Below are 25,924 nucleotides of genomic sequence, written 5' to 3'. Positions count from 1 at the left end.
CAGTGTGCAGAATCTGTGAGACACCTTGGGTGTGAGGTCTGTTTCTGCACTTACTTTTTATGTGACCTCAGGTTAGTTGCTTATCCTCTCTCAACCTCAAATACCTCTTGAGTAAATGGAGATAGCTGTAATGAACACGTGTACTCTGAATAGCAAGTGCTCAGTAAAGGGGAGTTATCACTATGATGGTGCTGGGGTGGATGATTTCACTTGGTTTCTCCACTCTTTTTCCACTCACCAACAGTGAAACCCATGACTATGCCTCAGATTAGCACATTTTATGGTCTCCAGCTGCTGCAGTGGGCTTTCTCCTCCCTGAAAGGATCCACAGTGAGCTGCAGAGGCCTCTGCAGTGCATTAAAACCAAGGCTCATTGCCTTGACCTCCCCTAGGGCGGCTGAGCACCTGACCCCTGGTCAGCAGCAGTTTGAGTCTTGGAGGTCAGAGGCTGAGCTTGGGGTTGTGTTTACCTCACTCTCCCCACTTTTCTATTTCAACAGACTGTGCAGCGTCTTTGTCCAGCCAACCACTTGAGGCTGTTATTCACGTGCAAGAAGTGAGCTTCTGACCTTGTGTACTGCAAGGAAGCTCAGCTTCAGGGTGAAGCAGTCTGGCAAACTACAAAATACAAATTCAGGAAATCCTGGAAATGCAGTTTGAAAGGACTAAGACTCCTTGCCTTTGGCCCAGGGCCTCTAGGTCAGTCATAGACTAAAAAGTAACCACATGGGCTTCTCACCTGACCGAGATGAGATTATTAATCAGGCACTATGCAGGCAAATCAGGCCAAGGCTGTTGCACAATTCCTGCTGTCTGCTTCTGTCCAGCAGAATCCACAGTGCCTGACCCATAGTATACGTTCAGCTTATGTTTGTTGAGTGAATAAAATTAATCCTGACAGAATTATGGTTTAAAGGGATTCTAAGAAATTGCACCATCATTAATGTATTAGTTGCAATATATTGTATACTTATTATGTGCCAGGCACTGGGATAAACACTTTCTGATTGTCTCTGATGTTTAGTCTGAAGCATAAACTCCTGTTATTTTCTCTCTCCTCTGACACACTCAACATACTCAATACAGAATACTTCACCTCTAGTCACCACAATATGTAAGGATTTCTCCACACCAATACCTGATTCTCCAGCAGACACTAAGTGGATGTCTTACAGTTTAACTTAATTCTGACACTGTCTACCAGGAGTTGCCATCGGATCCCACAGGTTAAGGGTTCACTCCACAAGAAGGACCCCCCACTTTGGATGCCAGTCATAAGCCCCAGGTTGTGACCTGTGTTTCTGACTAATTGGCTATAAATTGGGGTTCCCATAACCTCTTCTCAGCTTTGATTAATTTGCTAGACCTGCTCATGGAACTCAGGGAACCACTTTACTCTCATTACCCATTTATTATACAGGAGATTACAAAGGGCATAGATGAACAGCCAGGTCAGGAGATGCATAGGACGAGGGGTGATGAAGAAGGCAGAACAGCCATGTCCTTTTGGGGAACACTACCCTTTTGTGTTCAACAGTCCAAAAGTTCTCTGAACCCTGCTTTTGTGGGTTTTATGGAAGCTTCATTACATAGGTGTGATTGATTACATTGGCTATTGGTCATCAACTCAACCTGCAGCCCTTCTCCCCAGCCCGGAAGTTGGGGTGGGACTGAATGTTCCAACCCTCTGTTCATACCTTGGTCATTTTGGTGACCAGTCCCCATCTTGAAGCTGTCTAGGGGCCCCCCAACTGCCAGTCAACTCATTAGCATACAAAAGGCACTCCTCACTCCAGAGATTCCAAGGGTTTTAGGAACTGTGTGCTAGGAGCCAGGGTCAAAGACCAAGTATTAGAACAAAAAATTCTATATTTATAAAATCTTTGTATACCCTTATCTATAAGAGTTTTAGGAGCTTTGTCTCAGAAACCAGGGGCAGACACCAAATATGAACTTCTTATATCACGATATGACACTTAGCAACATCCCTATTGAGGCAGGTGCCCTGTATTTCGTAGTTGTAGGACCTGAGCCTCACAGGTGCTTAAAGACTTGCTCAAGGTCACACAGTTAGTGAGTAGCTGCGATAGAAATCTGAGATCTATTTGACTCTGAAGATCCTGTTCTTAACTCCTGTGCTCCAGTGGGATTCAGGATAATAGGGTCTAAAGGGTGGGACTGAATTCCTTTACATCCCTGGACCTCTGTTTCTTCACCTTCAAAGAAACAGCATTAGATGGAGGCTTTGGAGGTTTTTCCTAGAACCATCATTCTCAGTCGTTTTTCTCTGTGGGCATCAGGTATACGAAGGGCTGAGTTTTGACCCCAGCTCATCTTCCTGCGGCTGGTTTGTTGGCTGCTAAGAATGACAACTGTGTTTCCATATTGTTTTGACTCATTACAGATAAAGAATTATAGCTGATTGGCTTTTGGGCAGAGTACTGGGGGAATGAACAACCTTAGAATTAAGCCCACAGACTCCAGTGATGTCATGCGACCAAGTTTATTGACAATTTTGGGTCTAGATATCTCTCTTCCCTAACTGGCATAAAGCTGTACTATGGAGAATACAAGTAACAATTAGAAGACGAGACTGTGCAGTGGAGCATTGGGCAAACCTTCCCCTCCATCCCAGCTGCACCTGTGTGCCTTGCCTGGTGACTGGGTTATCTAGAGAATGACAGCTCTGGGATTCACAATGATGATATACTGGTAAAGGCTCACCTTCACCTCTCCAGATGCCTCCTAGTCCCAGACCATGCATCTGACCTATATTAAAAATGTGCCTGTTATTATGTCTCTCCTGAACCTTCTTGAGTTAATAAAAAGGATGGGTAGGAGGCTTTTAAATAATGGAATGAAATGACTCTTAAAACTGACTATTCTAAAGCATTTCAAAAACAAGTGCACATGTTTTTGTGTATTCATTCTTAGTTCTCCAAAGACGTGATATTGCCTTAAGGGTTCCCTAGTTAAGTAATATATCCAGTTCTAGTCTGGGAAGTATTAAGAAAGCAAGGAAGTTCCCTGCTTCTCTAGATGGCATTTTCAGTGTTTCTTTGAGATGAATTCACACAAAACTTGGTCCGGTTTCTTTTGCCTGTTCTGTGGAAGAGGGAGGGTGTGTAAGAAGAAGGGAAGCTGACAGAGCATGGAATGAAACTGAAACTCATTTAGCTGATATTATACAACTGACATTTCCTCATCACTTTGCTCAGTCGTCCTGTGTATAACAGGGCGAAGTGTTACCCTCAAATCTTATAGAATTGGAAATGCAAGGAGAAGAAGGGAGTACTCTGGATCTTATATTTGGTCCCAAGATCTTGCAGTTCCTGGCTTTGTAACAAAAAATCAATATCAAATCTAGTTGTTCTGGCAAATACACAAGTTTGGAAAGTTTATAGTGGACCATTGAGAGCACTGAAAGTACTTGAGTCTTAATGCCCAAGAGCATAAATATGGATTTATTACCTTTGGTATTTGAGAAAGTTTATATTTCTCAGCATTTCCCGTGGTTTTATATTTGTATAGCAAGTGTGCTGTGTGCCTCTTTTAAAACTTGATCCCAGGAACCACATGCTAATTAACTGTATGAATCAATTTTCTACCTTCTAATATGACATAACTTTCCTGGCCATTCTTAGGCTAAAGGGTTGGGTTCTTGTTTTGTTCTGATTTGACTGACACTGAGACTGAATTCTCAGGGGGCTCATAATGGAGGCAGAGTACAGTCAAGCAATATGTGGTTAGTCTGATTCAATCAGGCCCAGTGACTTCTCATCTGTCACGGAAGCCACTCTCTAGGTTCTTGGCTCAACAAATTATTATGGAAATGGTTTCACATTTACTGCTAATGGTAATGTTGCCTGCTTCCAACTTAGGGAAGGATATTTACAGTGTTTCTATTAGTTTGAGTCATATCAGAGCAAAATCAAACTACCTCCACATCTACTTGTGCTTAGAAGCAATTCATTTATAGCATGCAGGTCATGCAATGCTGGCTCTGACGTGGCCTGGTTATTTAGGGTTTTGGCAGCCTTTATAGCTTTGAATTACCCAACAGAAAATATATTTTGGAGATAGGAAATGGTAAAAACACTCTTTGTGAGTAATTCCTACCATGGTGTGGAATTTGATATTGAAAAGGAAAAAGATTATTGCTGCCGCATTCAAGAAACTACATATAGAACTTTTTTTTTTTTTTTTTAAAGATGTCTCATTAGGTTGAAGGGTGGAAATAACATTTATTGAGTGTGTTCTTTGAATTCTTACAACATTTCTATAAAACAAGCACTTATTATCCCGGTTCTACAAATGAGGAAATGGAGGTCAAAAGAGACTAGGAGACTTGCTGATGGATGATTGTTTCATCAGGAAGGAATGAAACTGGGTTTTACAGTCAGACAGCGCTCACTCCACATCCTGTGCTCCTTCCTTTACTCCATAAAACTGGAATTCTGCTTAGTTTTATTATTATGTTTTAAATAATTTCAACTTTTAGATTCAGGGACTACATGTGCAGGTTTGTTACCTGGGTGTAATGTGTAATGCTGAGGTCTGGGGTACACCTGATCCCATCACCCAGGTACTGAGCATAGTATCCAACAGTTTGTTTATGAGTCATTGTCCCATTTCCTCCCTTTCACCTGTATCAGTCTCCACTGTCTATTGTGCCATCTTTGTATCCATGAGTGCCCACTGTTCAGCATCCACTTATAAGTGAGAACATACAGTATTTGGTTTTCTCTTCCTGCATTAATTTGCTTAGGATAATGGCTTCCAGCTGCATCCTTGTTGCTGCAAAATATGTGATTTCATTCTTTTTTAACGGCTGTGTAGTATTTCATGGTGTATATGTACCACATTTTCTTCATCCAGTTCACTGAATTTCAGATATGAAACGGTGTTTTGGATGGCATGGACTCTTTAGGGAAGCAGAATTCAGTCTTTCTCCTATGAGTTGTATGTTTCTTAATACCTCCTAATCTCTAAAAATGAGGACAACATCCTCAAGTTCACACAGTCATCCATATTATAATAATTCTGGGGCAGGTCAAAAGTTATTGATATGGGCATATCCACAGAGCTCCCTGTTCTGCCAGCCAACAAAGAGAATCCTGTAATTGTCAGCCTCTTTTTGATTTTTTCTCTTTTTCCACACAAGTAGAAAAAAGATGTTTTTCTGGTTGGGAGAGGGGTTAAGCCAGTCAAAACAATTAGGGACAAAGGAAAAAGGATATTTAAATTGGGATTATTTTGGGAGTGCACATAGTTAGGCTGGCTCTTTTGTGGGTGTGAGAGAGATGAATGGGAGAGGGAGGGATTTTGATTAATGTTCCTGGGGATTGTATGTTTAGAACCTTTTAAAATGCCTTCCAGGGATAGTAAAGGATGAGATTTCTTATTTTTAAGTTGATAAATGAATGAGCCGTGCTCTGATTATAAACCATGTAGGATTGTGGACTCATAGGGTATGATAATAATTAAAAATTATACTCAAAGACAATAGTAAATCACAGGAACTATGGTTAGTATCGACGGAGCATGAGCAGAGCAGGCCTCAGGCTGAGCCTTTACATGGATCCTCTTATTTAACCCTATAGCACCCCGGAAGCATCTAGCACAGGGCCCAGCACATCACATGTGCTCAGTAAATATTGGTCCATGACCCCTGTCTTTTGTCCCTGAGTCCTATCACCACCTCCTCCACTGTCTCTGTTCCTGCTACAGGGCCCTATTAAGTCTGTCCACAGTGGTGCCTCCATTTACCATCTCACACTGGCAGAGGAGGCAACCCAGGGGACCTATTGTTACCTGCAGGTAAAGCATATGCAAACCCAGAGCAGTGTTGCAACCAAAGCCTATCCTCTTCCTGTAGTTAGAAAAAGTTTGATTGAAAAAATTCATGGAGGAAATATATGTGCACCTGTAAATCATTTATTCACCATCTCTCCTACTACATAATACTACATCAAGAGAATGCAGGTGTTGGTGTGTTGGTTCCAACTTAGAACAGCACCCCACTGGAAAGACTCCTTGCTGGTGGGCCTGCTCCAGGCCTGCAGGTGCTCATTCTGGGCAGCTGGGGTTGTCAGTGACCCTGGCAGAGTGATAGCGCTGCTGGCCAGTGACAGGCATGGAAGGAACTCATGAAACAGGTCACTTGGGGTTCCCTACCTGGATTCCAAAGGACCTGGGCAAGAAGAACTTCTGGAGACCTGAGACTGGAACTTGGGGAATTTATGTTCCTCAGGATCGAGGACTGCACTTTTATGTATAGGTGTATTTATATACATATTCAGGGGCAAGCACGCCTACTCTCATATTCTTCACAGGCTGGTGCCTCTGTGGTTCAGCATGTGGCCTCTGGAATCACCTGGCTGATTCATCATCGTCACGTCCCTTTGACAAGACTTTAAATCTCTCTGGTTCTCAGTTTCCTTGACTGTAAAATGGGCCTGATACCTGTCCTATCTTTGTGGAGCATTTGAGGATTAAATCAAGCAACCCAAATGCATTGCATGAGATGTTGCCTGGAATGTAGATAATGCTTAATAAATGTCAGCTTTGATGATATTCGTGTGAAGTTTCTCCATTTAAATTAAATATGCCAGTTGTAACATATTAAAAGTAACTTTAATCTGTAGGATTATAATTAGCATTTTCTAAATACACCTACTGATACCTCCCAGAAGGGCTTTTGGTTGGGGCAAAGAGCAGTTGGTTGTTACAAGTGAAGAAACGGACACACAGTGGGGCAAGTCCCTTGCTGCTTGTGCCCCTGGTGGTAAGCTGCACAGAGTCATGGCCCAGCCTTCTCCCACTCAGTCGTGAACCCTTCTAAAATAATTTCACCTTGTTGGCTTTTTCATATGCTAAGGACTCTTTCATTTCTCTTTCTGTGTTTGGTAGGCTGTGTAGAAACAGGCAGGTGAACCCAGCGTGGGTGGCCTAGGAGGCCAGCATGGCCTTGGGACAGGAAGCTCCAGAGGCTTGGAGGGAATTCTCAGGCCACTTTGTGGCTTTGTGTTTGCACACTCTCAGAAGCCCTTTTCTTTAACGTAACCTCAAGTGTGTTTCCACTTAGGGGTTATTATTGACTTCTTGGACTCCAGCCCAGTGTGGCAGCCTGAACAAGGATGTTAAGTAGGTTTTTGAGTACAACTAATGGTTCTTGTAGAGGAATTGAAAAGAATGATACATATTGAATCTGACTTCTGAGTTCTTGTGCTTCAGGGTAGTGTGAGTGTTACGAGTGTGTTTTCTGGTCTGCCTGCCTGGCTTCTCACCCTGGCTTTGCTGCTTGTAGATGCTTGACCTTGGGCATTGTATGTTGACCTCTCTGTGTCTAAATGTTCTCATCCATTCAGTGGCGGCAATGATAGTGCCTTTCTGGTAGGGCTTTGCTGAGGACTAGATGAATTAATTTATACAGAGTGCCTGGAACTGTGCCGAGCACATGTAAGTGCTATGCAAAACTCAGTTGTTCCTTTTTTCTTTTATTCTACTGTTTCTCTCCCCAGTGACCAGCTCAGGCTCTCAGAGATGCTCCTCGGTCCGTTTGTTGCTTGACCTTCAGTGATGGCTGTGACTTGATCATGCATCTTCTCTAAAACTAAGTCCAAGAGGCATGTTTCAGGATCTGAGGACACAGGGACACTTGGAATCACAGCAGCAGCAGGGAGAGCCACTGCCTCCCAAGTGCATAGTTCTAGTGTCTCCTTTCCTGCCACCCCACCTGGGCATTTCATCACTGCCAAGAGCAGAGCCTTTTTCATCTCATGGAGTCATAGGGTGAAAGCAACCTACCAGGTTGTGTAGTCCAGTCATTCATTTCTTGTAAACTGTTGACTTGTCCCTGCTTGAATGCTCTCAGGCCTGGGAATCTCATGACCCACAGGGCAGACAGCTCTTTACAGTGCATAACAGCTTCCTTTCACTAACATGCAATTGGCTGCCTCATACTTCCCATTCATGGCTTTTCTTTTTATTCTGAAACCATGTAGAGAAACATCCACATCTCACTTTATTCCTTGATAGCACTTGAATAATTCATTCTTACCAAGTACTATGCCAAATTCTGTGCTATGTAGTGACAACATGGCAGTGAATGAACTTGCTCTTGTGAAGCCTATAGTCTAGTGGGGAAATCAACAGGTAAACAAGCAAAAGGAGCATGAACTTCAGTAAACTTGTAAAGAAACAAATGGGGTACGGTGATAGGAAATAAGCCATCTTCTCTGGAGTCATTGGGATTATCACTTCTTAAGAGAAAATCTTTTAGCTCTATCTTGATGACAGAGAGGGAGCCAGCCAAGCAAAGGGTGGTGGTGTTGGCCCTTCATGCAGATGAAACAACTTGCACATGGCCTTGAGGACGGAACAGAGGTGAGTGCTTCTAGGGTGTATCGAGTGAGGGGAAAAGAGTGGGATATGAGATCGCAGGGATCAGCAGAGGTCAATTGGGATATGGGCTTTATTCCAAAGGCAGGAGGAAGATGCTCAAGGGTTTGAAGCAGACAAGTCTATCTGGCTGTTAGATGGAGACTGCACTTGGTGGGGTTGGAAGTGGAGAGGTCGGTTACAAGCTGCTTGTAATGTTGCAGGTGAATGGATGATAGCCTAGGGGCAAGTGCTAGAAGTGCAAGAGAGGCAGGGAGGCTTGGGGGTATGTTTTAGATGTGGAATCTATCGTACAGGGTGATGGGCTGAACAAAGGGAAGGAGGGAAACAAGGTGAAATTAAGGATAGCTCTTAGATTTGTACTTTGACTGTCAGGTGGGGGATGGTGCCATTTATTGAAGGGTCCTGGAAACCAACTTGATTCCCTCAAGCCAATCTAATGCCTCAGTTTCCCATCAGAGCTGGATCATTTCCACTGAGACAGTGCACTCTCCCAGACACAGAGTGGGGACGCCTGAAGCACTTTCGGTGTTGTTCCATCAGATTTACAAAACTCTCTGCTGTTTTGCAAGCTGTTGTGCTACTGGCTGAACATCACTGCAAATATTCGGAATAAAATAAAAAATATTAGCATGTAACGCTGATCAAGCCAGTGCTAAAGACTTTGTAGGCATGATATTAAAATTGATGCCCCTCATAACAAACCAAGAGTTAGGAGTCGTTATTTCCACTTTACAGAGGAGTAAAACAGGCTAGAGTTGGTTGAGTAACCAGCCCAAGGCCACCAGGCAAATGCAGAATACAGGACAAATCCAGATCTGCCAGAGTCTAGAGCCCAAGCGCTTATCCACTAGCCAGAGTTACTCTGTGTGTTGCCAGCATTCCGTGTTTAGGGAGAATTTAACTTTTCCCCTTCCTTTGGAAGTGGCAGCACATCTACATTGCTAATCCACATTACTTAAGAGGGATTTTCCATAATGTCCTCCAATCAGGCTGATTAATATATGAAGGAGAGACAGTTATACAAGGGTGACATTGCCTCCCATCTAAGCAGTTTCTTGTTTACATGTGCAACATTAGAAAGCACCCTGTAAATCAAAAAGTTGTAAGCCAGGTAAAGTAAATAACTTCTGTTGATGACTTGGTGAGATACTTTAAATTCATTTACGCAGCCCTGTGTGCCAAGTTCTCAAGGATTATAGAGAGAAAATGATTTTCTCATTTAGTAAAGCACACATTACCCTTCAGGTAAACATGGTAATGCCATCCTAAGGAAAAAAGTGTAAATAGCAGTAATGATAAGGAAATCATACAGTGAACATCAGTAATTAGAAGCAGCTCCCTGGGACTTCCCCAGGGAGTCAATGATAAGATGCTCAGGCTCGGAGCCATTCATCGCCCTTTCCACTGCATGAGATGAGTGATGTGCCTTTAGCCTTGCCACCCTGATTTGGGGAAATGTTCTTATCACACATGGGTGGTGATGCTGAAGCTCTCCTGAACCTTAACAGTGAAGATCTCACAGCAGGTGCCACTTTTCCCTTGATGATGAGGCTGAGCTCGTCACCTAGGGGCTGGGACACACTAGATCATCTGTTGACTGCCAATGGGCAGGCCCAGAAAAGTGTTTGAAATTTATCACCCATGCCCATGGTGTCAGTTACCACATTTAGGGCATTCAAAGACAGACTGTCATCAGTTAGTTACTTGGTAAACCAAGGTAATCATTAGCCTAAATGAAGTTTCATTAAGGGTAATGTACTCATTAAGCATAAAATGGCTTGAAAAAACTGAACTATCATCATTTCTTAGAATAACTCAAACCTTGGCTAGGAAGGTTGACTTTCACCTTTGTGCAACAAGCAATCAACGTTTAATTAGTCGAGTGCTTTGATTTGTTGATTAGAATGCATCAAGGACGTGAATATGTATGATGTTCTTAAAGCAACATATTCAGATCAGCTGTAGCTTTTATGAAGCTACTTGTCCAGTGAGTTTAAAAGGCTCACAATGAATATGGATGCTAGTGATTATTTATAGAAGAACTCTTCTATTCCCATCCTTAGCCTTTACAAAGTTATTTTTGAGTTTACTGTGACCTGATTTTTAATTCCAGGAAAAGAATGCTTTGCTGTTATTTTCCTTTTCAAATCAGAGTTCCTCAAATGAAGGAGACGTTTCAGCTTGTGAACACCTAACTAATTCATTTATAAACTGAGGAAATGACTTTTAAACTCAAAGCCTCTAAATGCTATTCAACACAGTTTTTACTCACTGGTTCTCCTGGAGGCATTTATACTTGCTGGGAACACCAAGAAATTGATGTCATGTGTGTTTGTGTATGCACATTCTTGCATACAGCTGTATCAGGATGGATTGAACCAGGCCTCAAATGGAGCAAAATACCAGCTTGTCCTGATCATTAGTCTGGCTTCTCTGGTTTGTCATGTTGCATGAAACCTTCTGGATTTCTATTTCTAACACTAGAAAAACATTTAAAAACTTAATTATATATTAGCAGTATATTCACAAGCAAGTGTTTTGTTCAGATTTTGAACAAGTAGACAAACCATACCTTTCTTAAAGAAACTTAAGAACCTTAAGGACTTCTTTCTTTAAGGTTCTCCTTTTTTTTTTTTTTTTTTTTCCATCTTTTATTCCTGCATTGGGATTGGAAGTGGTGAGGGTTTGCTACAGCTCTGTGAGTCTGGGTTGTCCCTAGAGGCTGAGTCATAAAAATGGGATCAGTATGATTGGGAAATGATTGCCTCCAATGATGCAAAGCCCATACTCTGCCTCAGATGGATGGCCACGTATTGTTCCTTAGCAGCCTTGAGTGTCCCTGTAGGTTGGAGTATTCACGCATAGTCTGCAAAGTGAGTGGGCCAGGAGCCTTTGTAGCAGTACCACATCTGGGCTTCGGTGGGATTGAGAGTTGTGTGGCTTGCTGGGATGCAATTTCAGTGTGTGTTTAAGTTGTATGTGTGTTGTTGTCTCCTTTTATTTTCCCATCCATGGAATAGAGCTGGGTATATTTTTAGTATAGCCTCTTCAGAGTTGACAGAGTATTGGTATGAAAATGATGAAGATCAGTGTATACCGTTTACTGCAGCCTTTATCCAAACTGGGATTAAGCAGCCTTTCTCAACGTGGTGCAAAATTATCTTTGTTTTTTCTTTCCATTTTTCTAGGGGAAAGCTTTTATTGCCTTAATTGTTCAAACGAAGTAGAAACATGAAGTATTTTCAAATGTTAACACTGGCGTTGGTACCAGGGCTTGGATTACATCCCAAATGGGGCATCTCTGGGACTTAGTTAATAAGGTTCTGTTTATATTAGCAGTGAGAATATTAAAATTCTCCCCCAAACAGCTGGAAATGTTACAGTGGCTTTGTTTCTGAAGCATAACAGGAGTGAAGCACATTATTAATTTGGAATCAGGTAGGTAGGGCAGTCCTTCTCCCCAACTAGAATTAAATGATGAGAATGGGTATTTGTGAAATTGACTGAATGGTCTTTGGGGGATGCTTATTAAAATCCTAACATTGTTCCAGAGTTTTGTAGCGGATTCATGGTCAGCTGTAACCTTATTAGGACTGTTTTGTTTTGTAATCAACATTCCATCCGTGGAGCCCCTAGATGTGCAGGATGCTTCTCTGCTGGTCCAGCCCTTCTGGTCTCTTTTGTTCTGATGAATTAATTCCTCTCCTTTTCTGTCAATCAGATCCTTCACTCAGTGTGAGACATTGTCTTGCTGATTCCTTTCCCTTCCTAGGGCAACTCAACAGGACAGTTGCCTTGATGTCAGGATTGTTTCTTTTTGTTGTTGTTGTTTTCTTTACCCAGGAAGAACACTACATTCTAAAGATGCCAGTGGACAACTCCACAGCTGTGCTGTAAAACAGAGTGGGGCTTTGCTAAATAGATCCAGGTTCTGTCTATTCACAGCGTCACTGGCCCAACTTTTCAATTCATACTCACAGTGTCATAAACAGAAGTCTCATTCTAGAATCAGCTGTGGGTTCCAGTTCCAACCTCAGGAGGTCTTTAAACTACTCAAAGCCTCAGTTTCCATGTTTGTAAAAGAGGGATTCCAACAAATACCTAATGAATGTGGGGCTTAAAACCTAGATGGTAGGTTGATAGGTGCAGCAAACCACCATGGCACGTGTATACCTATGTAACAAACCTGCGAGTTCAGCACATGTATCCCAGAACTTAAAATAAGATTAAAAAAAAGAATAAAAATAAATTTTAAAAGAGGGATTTGAATTTCTAAATTCATCTATTTACTCCCATTCACTGAATGAATAGTCAGTACCTATTATGTGCCAAGCACTGTTCTAGCACTGCAGATACAACAGTAAATAGACAGGAATGCCTGCCTTTCTGGAGCGTAGATGCTGGTGTGGGAGACGGCCAGCAATCAGGCTAAATCAGTAAAACACGGAGTCTGGTAGTGTAAGTGCCAAGGAGAAAGTAAGGCAAGGAAGTGGGGGTATAATGTGAGGAGTTGACATTTTATTTTTTATTCATTTTAGGAGGTTTGATATTTCAGATGGGGCCAGGGAAAGGCCTTACTGAGAAGCTGCCAGTGAGCAAAGACCAGATGAAGTGAAGGAGGCAGGGACAGTGGGGAGAGGGAAGCAGCTGGTCCGGAGAGCCAAAAGGGTGCATGTGGTGTGTCTGAGGAACCACAGGGACATCTGGTGGAGGGGGACGAGAATATTCAGCAATGAGAACAGAGAAGCCATGGGGCCATAACTAAGACAGGAGGACTCTTCACGTTGAGTGATATGATGGGATCACAAACTAAATGGAAGAAGCAGGGTGATCACTTAGAGTCTGCTGGCTGCTGCCCTAGCGCAGGCTCGGGTTGCTAGGGGCTTGCGATCGGGTGGTGGTGCCAGATGCGAGAAGATACTGCTGAGTTCTGGATATGTTTTGGTGAGTTTGCTGATGGAGTCTTCAGGGAGTTGGCAGCAGGAGGTACTGGTTTTCAGGGAAGGATGGACATTCCCTTCAGGACTTGTAGAATCTCCTGTGTTGATGGTTGAGTCTGTTGGTCCGAATGTCAGGGTAGGGACTCAGGTTGGGAATGTAAAAGCTTTGGGAGTCATCAGCCTGTAGTTGGTATTTAGCACCATGACAATGGGATGCATTACTTAGGCAGAGAAGCAGGGGACTGTTGACTAAGAACTGGGCTCTGTGACATTCAGAAGTTGGGAAAATGAAGAGACAGTAGTAGAAGAAGCTGAGAGGAAATTGCTGGAAAGGTGGAGGAAACACATGAGAATATGGTGTCCGAGAAGCAAAATAAATGTTGAAGGAAGAGGAAGAGATCATTGGGGTTTAATGCGGCTGAGGGTCAGGGAAATCAAGGACTCAGAGCTCATGAGGTTTCAGTAGTGATCACAGAGAGCTGAGCACCATCCTGGGCAACTTTGTGCTCAACAAACTAGGTCTGTCGTGACTCATGCAACCAGGAGGCTCTTTTCTGAACAGACTGAACTTAAGAGAACCTTTGCAGAGAAAAGAAACCACAGCTGAGAAGGGAATCCATGAGGTAAGGGAGGGTCATTGCTGGCCTGAATGGTATTGATGATATTGGAGGCATGTGTCAGACTGATGCCTTGTTCTTCTGAACACAGGGGTCATTGTATCAACGTGCGGGCTGATTCTGTGACAGGTGGCTGTCATCTGCAATAAGGTGGCAGCACCCTGTGTTCTCCTGGGTCACAATGTGATGGGATCCACTGACTCGGGCTCTGAGGAAGATGAACTTTTTCCCCTTTAAAAGCTCAGTAAATGGTGAAAAAGTTAATGGACAGAACAGCGAACTAGAATCCACATGTCAGAAGTAAATCCTGATAGTCTTTGGTAGGTCTTTGACGAATGGTAATGGAAGCATCACATAAAGGATTATTCTACAGATGGTGCTGGGAGATTTTGCAGATACTTTAAGGTAGATTTTGCAAATGCTTTAAGGCAGCATTCAATGCTACCCACTAAAATACATTTATTCAGTTGTTTAGTAGAAGAGTTATATATATAAAAAATTAGAACATGTAACAGAAGACATGATTGAGTTTTTATCTAACCATAAAAACAACAGTTCTTAAAACAAGAAGTTTTGGATACAGTAAAATTAAAAATGACAGTAAAAATGAAAATGACAAAAATAAAATGACACACAAAATAATAAAAATATTGCCACAAATAAGTCAAGGAGATGCTAGCCATGATATATAAAAAGCATTTACAAATTAATAAAAGTATTAAAATCTTACTAGATAGACAAAGAGATGAGCAAAACATTTCATAGACTATAAATAAACAATTAGCATGAAAAAAGCATAACTTCATTAGCATTCAGAGAAGTGAAAAATGAAACAAGATGCAATCTGTCTGTTATTGGCCAGTATTTTTTGAAGAGATAGTACTTTCCTTTCTCTTTTTGACAGCTGTTTATCCAGCCACTCAATATGGCAAGCACTATGCTAGAAAGCATAGAAGTATAAATTCTGGAAAGCAATTAGCCATATATTGAGAATTTTTTAGAAAATGCATATGCCCTTTCAGAGTCTCTTCTAAGGAAATGAAATTAGGAAAAGGACATATGCAGAAATTCATTCATTGCCACATTATTTATAAAACCAACTTTTAATGAAACATTTGTTGATGAACCATTATGATGGATTAATTTTGGCACTATTATAGAATAGAATATGTGAAACTTTTTTAACATTTGTTTTTAAAGAACAGCTATGGCATAAAAAAGTGAAAAGGTCAGACTATGACATAGTTTGTATGTATGATCCCAATTTCATAACAGAAAAATATTGATATGAATATAAGAAAAAAGAACTCATATGTTTATGGAGGGGGTAATATTACAAATTATTTACCCTTCTTATTTTTGTATCATTCTGACTTTAAAAACATTTTACCAATCACAGTGAGGATGATGATTGTAATAATACTTACTTAGTCTTTGCAGTGTGTCAGGCAGTGTACCAGGAATTGTATATAGATTGGCTTGTTTAATTTCCACAACTAGGATATAAATTGGGAAATACTATCATAGCCATTTAGTAGGTGTAGAGACAGACCTCTGGTAGTTAAGTAACTTGTCCATGGTCAGACAGCTGTTAGGAAGTGGAACTGGATTTGAACCCGTTTAATGGCTTTTTATATCCTATTCCACATTACCTCTCAATGAAAATGTGTTACTGTGATAAATCAGGAAAAAAAAAAAAAAAAAACTTAAAAAATATTTAAAGGAATATGTGTTCCCAAATTTGATTTTTAAGCTTGTTAATACTTTTAGAGAAGTAGTATGAAGACTTTTCTCTTATAATGGGAACTAGAATCTGAATATCCTGTGGCAGGCACGTCACACACATTATCTTATTTAATCCTCATGCAGCCTTGGCAGGTAGATTTTATGATTCTTATCCTGACCTTGTTGCGCCTGGGAAAACTGACCCAGAGTGGCACAGTGACTTGTCCGTGGTCACATAGTCAGTGCATTGCAGAGCTGGAATTCACAGTTCTGCTCTGTTTCAATGCAGAATTCATAGTTTGGCTCCCTCCTGTCTCATCTCCTCCCACAGTGTCTTAGTCTTCCTCTGAGTGCTTTCTAAGCCACATCTTTTTAGTGGAGCAAAATAAGCAGGTGCCAGCAGCTTGCTCAGAACAGTCACTTGTTCTGATGTGACAGAGCCCTGAAGTTCCTGCACATATGAGTTCCAGAGCAGGTTTTGATTGTATGAATGGAGAGATTCATGTCTACATGAAGTCTGGAGACTTACAGAATCCTTGAGCCTCTCATAGTCGTCTAAAGACTGTAAGATCCTGATTGTGTTGTCAAGGTTAAGGCGATGGTCCTTGGATGGGTATCCTGCCTCATTTGTTCTCTTTAGGCCACAGGGGACTTTGGTCAACCTCATTGCCTGGATTTCTTCAACTTCTCTGGAGTGGCTAAGTTATTTTCATTGCTGGATATCAATTTTCTTGAAGCTAGATGTGGATCCTGTCATGAAACTGGACCAGCTATTGCAAGTCCCTTGTTGCCAGGATTTGCTGATTCAACAAATATTTACTAAGCTCATATTGTGCAGGGGAACCCTGTGGAGTACTGTTCTCATGATGATAAAGACAAGCACAGTTCTTGCCCTCCAGGAGCTTATAGTTCAGTAAGGAAACATTAACCAAATGATCACGTAAGTGAATGTAAGTTTTAAACAGTGGTATGTGCCAAGTAGAGGTACACAGTGCTCCAGAAGTTTGTGAAAGGAAGATCTGACATAGTTGGAGGCAGTCAGGGAATGCTTCTTTGAGGAAGTGGCATTCAAGCTGAGACTTGAAGGAGCTAAATAGGTTAAAGCAGAGAAGGAGGAGCATTGCTGCCAGGGGTATTGCATGTTTAAATACTCTGTGATGGAAGGCAGCAGGTGAGAGGGGGTGAAATAGGATGAGTTGCAGAGAGTTGGGAAGGCCTGGTGAGAGATGTCACAGAGGGACCAACTGAGGCCAGACGACTCAGGGCCATGCACCTTGTGGAGTACTGCCCTCATCCTAGCAGCAATGGGAAACCACCGAAAGGTTTTCAGGCAGATACAGAGGGCTAGGAGACAGATTTATGTTTTGAAAAGTGCTCTCTGGCTGCCATGTGGGGAATGGGTTAGCCAGGGAGATCTGGGATTTGGGGTCTGCAGCTGGGAGATTGTTGCTGTACATGAGTCTTAGGCTGCACTAGAAAGGAGCTGGTGCTGGAGATGCTGACAGGTAGATGGACCCAGAGTAGGTGAGGGATGTCGAAGGGCTTGAGGCAATGATCTTTGAGGTAATGGGTAGCAAAAGTGGGTCTTCTAATTCTTGAGATCCTTCACAGCATTTAACATTGCCCTGGGAACATGGTAGATGCTAATTTGATTGACTGGTGCTCTTGGATGGCCTGAGAGAGTTATTCTCTTCTCTCTCTCTCTTCCACATGCCCAGGGTGAGGTATCATAGTGACTCTGGGGGCCACGCTTTGTAGCTCTAGGAGATGTGTGGGATACACACAATTCTGCATATTTACTGCCATCCAGAGTGCTGGCATCTGCATCCCTGGCTTGGGCCAGCCTATTCCAGCCACCCCTGGAGGGATGTTGCCCTGCTGCTGCCAACCAGTCATGTACTCATACCTGTCTTTGCATTTCCTGCTGCAGGAGCCTGCATGGGCTGGGTCACCTGCCTTGGAGTAGGTAGTCTGGATGATGACTGACATAAAGTTTCCAAATCTGGAGCTGTGAGCCACCCTCACATCATGCTATGCCCACTGGCCGCAGTCCAAGCTCAAGGCTGGCCTGTTGTAGCCTGTGGCCAAATAGGGTGGCTGTCATACCTGAGCGCCATTCTTCATCCACTGCTCCAACTCCTACATCTTCCTCTGCCTAGTGAGGCAATAGTGACATCAGAGCTGGATCTCAGAGCTCATTTTATGGCTGCTTGCATGCTTTGTTAAGATATCTTCAAAAAACAATTAATGTTAAACGAAACCACAGCCCTGAAATTATCTTAAGTGTCTGCGAGATTCGGGTGAACTGCCCACTCCCCATCAAGGCAAAGTGGCAGGTGAGTATCTGAGAGAGAGCCTTCCCTGGAACCCGAAGCACTAAATGGGCAGAGGCTCCTAAAAGTCCGAAAGAGAAATAGTTGAAGCGGAAGCAAGTGGAGGGAGTTGGAAACCTGTCCACGTATGTTGGCTATACTTTCAGTGAAGGGGCATTAAAAGGATAGGCCAAATGAGATTATTTAGTTTGGTCTAACAGGGTCATTTTACATTGTTAGCGTGAGAAGAAAACAAAAGAAGTGATGGATGCCCCCTTTGCCAGGTGGCGAATTTAATTAGGGAGTGGAGCCTGGCTGTTATTTCTCCCTCACTCACGTGTTGGTTGTGGAGGGAATCAGAACCACATTGAAGAGAGAGAGTGGCTGCTCTCAGCATTTTGTTTTCAATGTGATTAAACCTGTGGAGTCTGACAGGACCAGGGTCCTTCGTGGTGTTTTGCATGGTGCTGGCATCCTTTATCCAAAGGCTCTGACCAGAAGTGGGTGTGTAGCTACTGGCTCAGGGCTGCTGCTTATGGGAGGCTCAGATGGGAGCTTTCACTGAGTCCTCATGGACCTGGAGAGGAGAGTGCTCAGTGAGGGCTCTGGGGTAGAGGGTGGAGCCATGGGGTGATCACTGATCTCCTAGAAGGAAATCAGGTGGGGCCTTGTATAGGGGGCAAGAGTCTGGTCCCTGGGAAAGAGGAGAATGCGGGACGAGGGTAGGAAGACTTGGCTGTGTGCTGTCAGCTTCTAGGGGGCAGGGCTTTCCATGTCATGCCCAGCATAGGGTGACACAGGGCTGAATCCTGAGAAAGAGAAGACCAGTGCTCTTGCCTGGCCCCCACCCTCAGCTCCTGGCACTTTCCACCCGCCACTCTGCTTCCAGGAAACTGAATTGCTGCCGTTCTGCTAATAGGCCACATGTTCTCTCTCACTCCTGTGCCCTTGTACAAGCTGTTCCTGTTTTCTGAAACGCTCTTTAACTTCTTTGACTAATGTCCTGGCCCCGGCACAGTCAATATCTCATTAGCAAAAGTGATCAAGGCCACCATGCTACTTTTTGCCCTCATGATGAGCTATTGAATCTGCAAAGCATGAAGGAAGAAAAGTTGCTATCATAGCCATCTCTTTTTCCACCTGTGGGTGATACTGTTTGGAGTGGCTGGCCCAGGCTCTACTTGCCTTCTGCAAGCAGCCCAGGAATTAAATAAGCAATTAAACCCTTTCCCATTCTGCCCAACAGAGTGAGGTGTGCATTATTTTTTCATAGGAGGAAGGGGAGAAGCTGTGCAGGGGGCTTCAGAGCTGCCTCTGGCGAAGGAGAGAAGACCCCGGGCCATTCTGGGGCTAGGGTAGCTTGATAGGTTATGTACATGATTGCCATGTTGTGTCTCAGCCATTCTAATTTCCACGCTATTAAATCTGACTTTCCTCACATATCCTTAAAGGGGAAATAAATTACTGGCACCCTGTACCTATGGCCCTCCATGTTATTACCGCTAATGTAACTTCTTAGGGGCAGTCAAGCGCTGTTCATATTTCTTAGTCATTTGCACCCCCAAAGCTATACTGAGCTATCAAGTATGCATGGACACCATCCAGACCTCGCATTTTTCTCTGCTCGTTGTACCTAAAGGTTTGAGGGCAGAATGAAGCAAGGGCTGGCAGCATTATTGGGGCTTCAGTGCTACCCTTTCCATCCCTACTTTAATTGGGATATTTCATCAGGGGTGGGCACCAGTCATGACTTATAATTCTCATGATATCCTATGGTGACTGCCCATAATGGGTCTGGGGAGATGTCTGTGTCTCACTTAATTTACCAGAGAATGGTGCTGGGGGTCGTTGGTTCTGATTTGTCGCTGGAATGGCTGGATGTTTCTTCTTCACTGCTTTCTGCCTGCTCCAGGGCCTTCATCACCCAGTTACCATGGCCAGAGAACTAGACATCAGAATGCCTTCCGCCCTCCCATCACTTTCTACCTCCTCTTAACATCCCAATCAATACCCAAGGCTTTGGATCACCTCCCAGGCAAATTCCAAGTCTCGCTGCTTCTCACCATCTCTGGTGTCACTGTTTCTTGCCTGGACCTCTTAATTGTAGCAAACTCCTGACTGATGTGCTTCTTCTAGCCCTTACCCCTTCCCCTCTGTTCTCTTTGCCACACAAACATCGGAGTGATACTTTCTTCTCTATAGCTCCTCTGTTTAAAAATGCAACTTTGTATCTACCTACCAGCATTAATAAGGCCCTATCAGCTTCAGAGCTTTTACTTATAGAAACAAAACATGAGATTTGTCAGTGAAGACAGGTAGCATACCTCTCTCAGATCTCATTCTCTTCTTGCCTCCATAGAGGTAATTACAATTCTGAATTTGGTATTTCTCATGCCCATGTGTATGTTTTTACTATGTTGTTATCTGTAAGTAAACATTACATACTGTTATTGTACATGTATTAAGTGCCATGTAAATGATATGCTATTTTTTTCCTTGACACATTCTTGAGGTTTCTCCATGTTGTTGGTTCATGCAGCTCTAGCTCATTCACTTTAGCTGCTGGGCCATAGTCTATGTGTACACAGTGATTTGTTTGTCCATATTTCTGTTGATGGATGTTGAGTCATCTTTGCAAAGTATGAATCACATCATGTTCTCCTTTGTTTACAACCCTTCAGTGCCCTGGGTGGGAGGCTGTGCAGGATGCATGCCCTTGTTTGTGCCTGGCCATGTGAGGGACTGCACAGCCCACACAGGCAAATGCTTGGGAGGCAGCCTCGGGAGTGGGAAAAATCCTTTTAACTTAGGCTAAGTTACATGCTTTTCCTTATTCCCACCTAGCAGTGGCTGCTCTTGGTGAGTGACTAACAAATAACACTGGACTCTGCTGTGTTGGACTTCAGGTCTTGGGAGCTGGGTTTATGCTGATTTGCCAGCCTTTCATGTGCATGAGGCTCTCCTGTGAAACTCATTCCTCCTTCCATCTCCCCATGCAGCACACAGCCCTGGGAAGGAGTCTCTCCGAGCTTGTTTTTCATACCACTTACTTTTTCATCATCTCTTTCCTGTATCTTTTCCATAAAGACAGATGGTGAGTTTGTTGGAATGCAGCATGCCGACATGGGGAATTTTCTGGAGCTGAGAACCTTAGTTTTAAGACTCATAGACTTTAGATATTGTTTCCTCCCAAATTACTCCCCACACATTAATGTCTCTTGGCCGAAGGCAGTGAAGGCCGTCAGTGGTGTACATGGTACATAGAATGTGCCATTTTCTATAATGAAAAAGTAGCTCCAAGCCTGTTTTACCTGATAGGCTATAATTATCTGTATTTTGGAAGGGTATGATTGATCTATTGATACTACAGGTCACATATTGCAGTTTTAAAAAAGAAATTTATGATTCATGTGAAAGTTTTGAGGCACTGGATGAAACGTATCTTATTTCAAACAAAAGTTGATATGTTCAAAGTCCAAGTACATTAGACTTCTCAGCTAAGCCCCAGGGTATGGGCTGTGTCTTAGAGCCTACTCTTAACAGAATTTCCATCATACAGCAGGCCTTCTCCAAAACCAGTGGGCATGATATCCTGTGGTTTGCTTAGCAAAGATTATGAAAAAGAGAATGAAGAAGAAAATACTTATTAACCAAGGACTTACTCTGGGCTTTGAAAGCTATGTGTTGACTTATTTATTCATCATAAAACCCATGTGTGGGGATGTTTTATGTTTCTCATTTTACAGAAGAAGGAACACTCAGAGAGGTTAAGTAACTTGCTCAAGATCCCAGCCAAGAAGAGTTAGAATCTTCTTCCTCTCATATCCTGTCGTTTCTGGCCCTCTGTAGCTTCTAGCTGGAAAAACAAGACAGAAGAATTAATGGAGAAGAGAATAGAAGACAGCTAGGAACATTCTGTATCCCCAGGTGCAAAGGGTAGACACAGACAGGAAGGCCTTTCAAAGCTTGCTTCTCCTTGTCTGGGACAGGCTTATTTCCAAAGGCTCTGAAACAGGCAGACCTCAAAATGAGTTCTTCTTGGTTTGCTCAGAAAATATGCATAGACATGTATTCATTGCCAGTGTCTGGATTAGACACCAGTCCTGCCCAATCTTGACCTCAATCTCATGGAAGACTGGAAGGAAGGCTGCAGATGAAAAGGGCCTCTCAGGAGGCAAGTGGTTGTCAGGCTTCCCTGAACTGTAACATGTGACCTGAAGGACCTGAAGCCTGGTAGACAGGATGGGAAAAGCATTTCAGGAAAGGGAGAACAGTATGACAAAGGTTCCAAAGTGTAGGGAGCGCAGAATATAGGCATACCTTAGAGATACTGTGGGTTTGGTTCCAAACCATTCCACCAAAGTGAACATTGCAGTAAAGCGAGTCATACACCTTTTTTATTTCCCAGTACATATGAAAGTTATATTTACACTATCCCAAGCAGTAGGATTACGTCTTAAAAAATCAGTGTACATACCTTAATTTAAAAATATTTTATTGCTAAACAATGCTAACCATCATCTGAGTCTTCAGAGAGTCACTGTCTTTTTGCTGGTGGAGGGTCTTGCTTCAAAGTTGATGGCTGCTGACTGATCAGATTGGTGGTTGCTACACGTTGGGGTGGCTGTGGCAGATTTTAAAAATAAGACAAAAATGAAGTTTGCCACATTGATTGACTCTCTCACAAAAGAATCTCTGTAGCTTGCCATGCTGTTTCATAGCATTTTACCCACAGTAGAACTTCTTTCAAAATTAGAATCAACCCTCTGAAGCTCAGCTGTTGTTTTATCAACTAAGTTTATGGAATATTCTAAATTATTTATTGTCATTTCAACAATGTTCACAGCCTCTTCACTAGGAGTAGATTCCATCTCAATAAACCACTTTCTTTTCTCATCCATAGGAAGCAATTCCTCATCTGTTCAAGTTCTATTAAGAAATTACAGTAATTCAGCCACATCTTCAAGATCCACTTCTAATTCTAGTTACCTTGCTATTTCCTCCACATCTGCAGTTACTTCCTATAATGAAGTCTTGTACCCCTCAAAAGTCATCCATGAGCATTAGAGTCGACTTCTTCCAAATATCTGTTAGTGTTGATATTTTTATTTTCTCCCACAAATCACTAATGTACTTAAATGGCATCTAGAATTATGAATCCTTTTCAGAAGGTTTTCAGTTTACTTTGCCAAGATCCATCAGAAGAATTACTATCTATGGTAGCTATAGCCTTATGAAATATGTTTCATAAATAATAAGACTTGAAATTCAAAATTACCTCTTGATCCATGGGCTACAGAAAGGATGTTGTATTAGCAGGCCTGAAAACAACATTAATCTCCTATGTATTTTCATCAGAGCTCTTGAATGACCAGGTACATTGTGAATGAGCAGTAATATTTCAAAAAAGATCTTTTTTTTTCCTGAGTGGTAGGGTGCCTTAAAATAGTGAGCTTAGTATATATAGTAAACCATGCTGTAAACAGATTTGCCATCACCTGGGCTTTGTTTTTCCATTTCTAGAGCACAGGCAGAGTAGATTTAGCATCATTCTTAAGGGCCCTATGATTTCTGGAATAGTAAATGAGCACTGGCTTCAACTTAAAGTCACCAGCTGCATTAGCTTCTAACAGGAAGTTCAGCCTATCCTTTGAAGCTTGAAGCTGGGCGTTGACTTCTCCTCTGTAGCTATGAAAGTCCAAGATGGCTTCTTCCAATAGAAAGTTGTTCGGTCTACATTGAAAATCTGTTGCTGATGTAGCCACCTTAGTCAATTCTCTTAGCTAGATCTTCTGGATAACTTGCAGCTTCTCCATCACCACTTGTTGCTTCACCTTGCACTTTTATGTTTGGAAATGGCTTCTTCCTTTAAACCTCATGAACCAAGCTTTCTAGCTTCAAACTCTTCTTTTTAGATGTCCTCACTTCTCTCAGCCTGCAAAGAATTGAAGGGATTTATGGCCTCACTCTGGATTTGGTTTTGGCTTAAGGGAAGGTTTTGGCTGGTTTGATTTTCTGTCTAGACCACTGAAACTTTCTTCATACCAGCAATAAGGATGTTTTGCTTTTCTATAATTTGTGTGTTCACTGGAGTGGCACATTTAATTTCCTTCAATCACATTTCCTTTGTATTCACAACTTGGCTAAGGGGTTGGCACAAGATGCCTAGTTTTAGCCTGTCTCTGCTTTCGACATGCTTTCTTCACCAAGCTTAATCATTTCTAGCTTTTGACTTAAAGTGAGAGATGTTGGACTCCTCCTTTCACTTCAACACTTACAGCCCATTGTAGAGTTATTAATTGGCCTAATTTCAATATTGTTTCATCTCAGAGAATAGAGAGGCCTGAGGAGAGGGAAAGAGATGGGGGAGGGGCCACCTCAATGGACCAGTCAGAACATATAAAACGTTTGTTGATTAAGTTCACCATCTTATAGAGGTGTGGTTCGTGGTACCCCAAAACAATTGTAATAGTAACCTCAAAGATCACTGACCACAGAGCACCCTAACACATAATAATAATAATGACAAGGCTTTAAATATTTCAAGAATGACCAAGATGTGACACAGAGACACAAAGTGAGCATTTGCTGTTTGAAAAATGATGCCAATAGACTTGCTGAACTCATGAGTTGCCACAAACCTTCAATCTGTAAAAAAAATGCAAGATCTGAGAACTTCAATAAGCAAAGTACCATAAGATATGCCGTATAGGCAGACGTGGTGGCCAGGTGTGGCTGGAGCAAGCAGCAAGTTGGGGGCAGGTGTAAGATAGGGGAGAATGGGGCCACGTACATGGGGTCTGGATAGCATAAAAAAGAGCTCCCATCCTTTCTTCTGCCATGATTCATCTGACCCAGCTGGGCTGATGCTCACCTAATAGGATTGTAACTCTTCTTCTCTACGCCACTGCTAAGTAAGAGATATGTTTTTAACCAGGCAACCTTATATTTGCTCCAAGAGATAGAAGATAACCTTCTAAAAATGCCTGTTCTTGAGCCATTGTTACTTCCACTAATTTATGCTAACTATGTGCTTATCTCATAATGGATCATAACCCTCCCATGTGTTGGGGCACCACTACTGGTAGCTTTTGGAGGGCATCTGCAGGGAAATTACTGAGAGTTGTTGAGGGGAGGTGACATGAAAAGCTTTATCATTTTCTTTTTTAGGCTCCCATACAGCTATATACAGATTTCGACTATTAACAGATTGAATTTTAAAGGTTCATGTCTTGTCTAGCAGTTATAGCATCAGGAGCATGCCCAGAGTGGGTGTAGCGTTTTGTCCATAGTGCCCAGCACAGTGCCTGGTACACACATGGGTGCTCCATGTCTATGTGAGTTACAGTTGCGTTTGAGGTAGGCAACAGTGGCAGATGGGGGAGAGGTTAAGCTTGAACCCGTCAACATCTCAATAAGGAGGTATTTGCTATAGATGAAAAATTATGATCAGTTGCTGGAGAAGGGGTCTGATTGGAGTGGGAACTAGAGGGCAGAAGGGTGAACTTAGACGTGAGGAGAGAAAGGACGACACTCTAGATGACTAAGCTCCTGGCTTGGATAACTAGATAAGGAATGCAGAAAGAAGAGAAGAACACAGAAAAACCAGGACGTAAACACTGGACCCAGCTGGCTGCCCTCTTTCCAATCAGCCACCCTGGGGAGGAGGAGATGCAGGCTGTGGACAGATGGGCCTGGGGCTCGGGGTTGAGGTCGGGCCTAGAGAAATGTCTGGGAGTCGTCAGCATGAGGTAGGTGTTAGCCATGGAGACAAGCAGCATGCTGCACTGTCCTTTCAGGGAGAGTGAGAGAGAGAGAACCTAGGACAGAACCCCAAGGAGCAGCAAAGCAGGAGCAACAAGAGGGATGAGATCAAGGAGCTGCTGGAGAGGCAGGAAGTGGACTGGACGGGGCAGTGTCACAA

At 42.7% G+C, this 25,924-nt stretch overlaps 1 protein-coding gene and 1 long non-coding RNA gene across 3 annotated transcripts in view; one reads left to right on the top strand and one right to left on the bottom strand.

Annotated features, from left to right (window-relative positions):
- The window catches only part of SPOCK1 (SPARC (osteonectin), cwcv and kazal like domains proteoglycan 1), a 522,198-nt gene that overhangs the window by 292,279 nt on the left and 203,995 nt on the right, over positions 1-25,924 (top strand). The window lies entirely within an intron of this gene.
- Positions 2,946-22,538, bottom strand: LOC116531627. Its single transcript, XR_004260495.1, has 3 exons — positions 22,454-22,538; positions 15,808-15,812; positions 2,946-2,956 (listed from the first exon to the last, which is right to left on the bottom strand). It is a non-coding gene; the product is annotated as an uncharacterized LOC116531627 (long non-coding RNA).

The sequence above is a fragment of the Sapajus apella genome, unplaced genomic scaffold (assembly GCF_009761245.1).
Source record: "Sapajus apella isolate SASKATOON/1434 unplaced genomic scaffold, GSC_monkey_1.0 scaffold71, whole genome shotgun sequence".
Lineage (NCBI taxonomy): Eukaryota > Metazoa > Chordata > Mammalia > Primates > Cebidae > Sapajus > Sapajus apella.
This window is presented reverse-complemented; position numbering and strand designations above follow the sequence as displayed.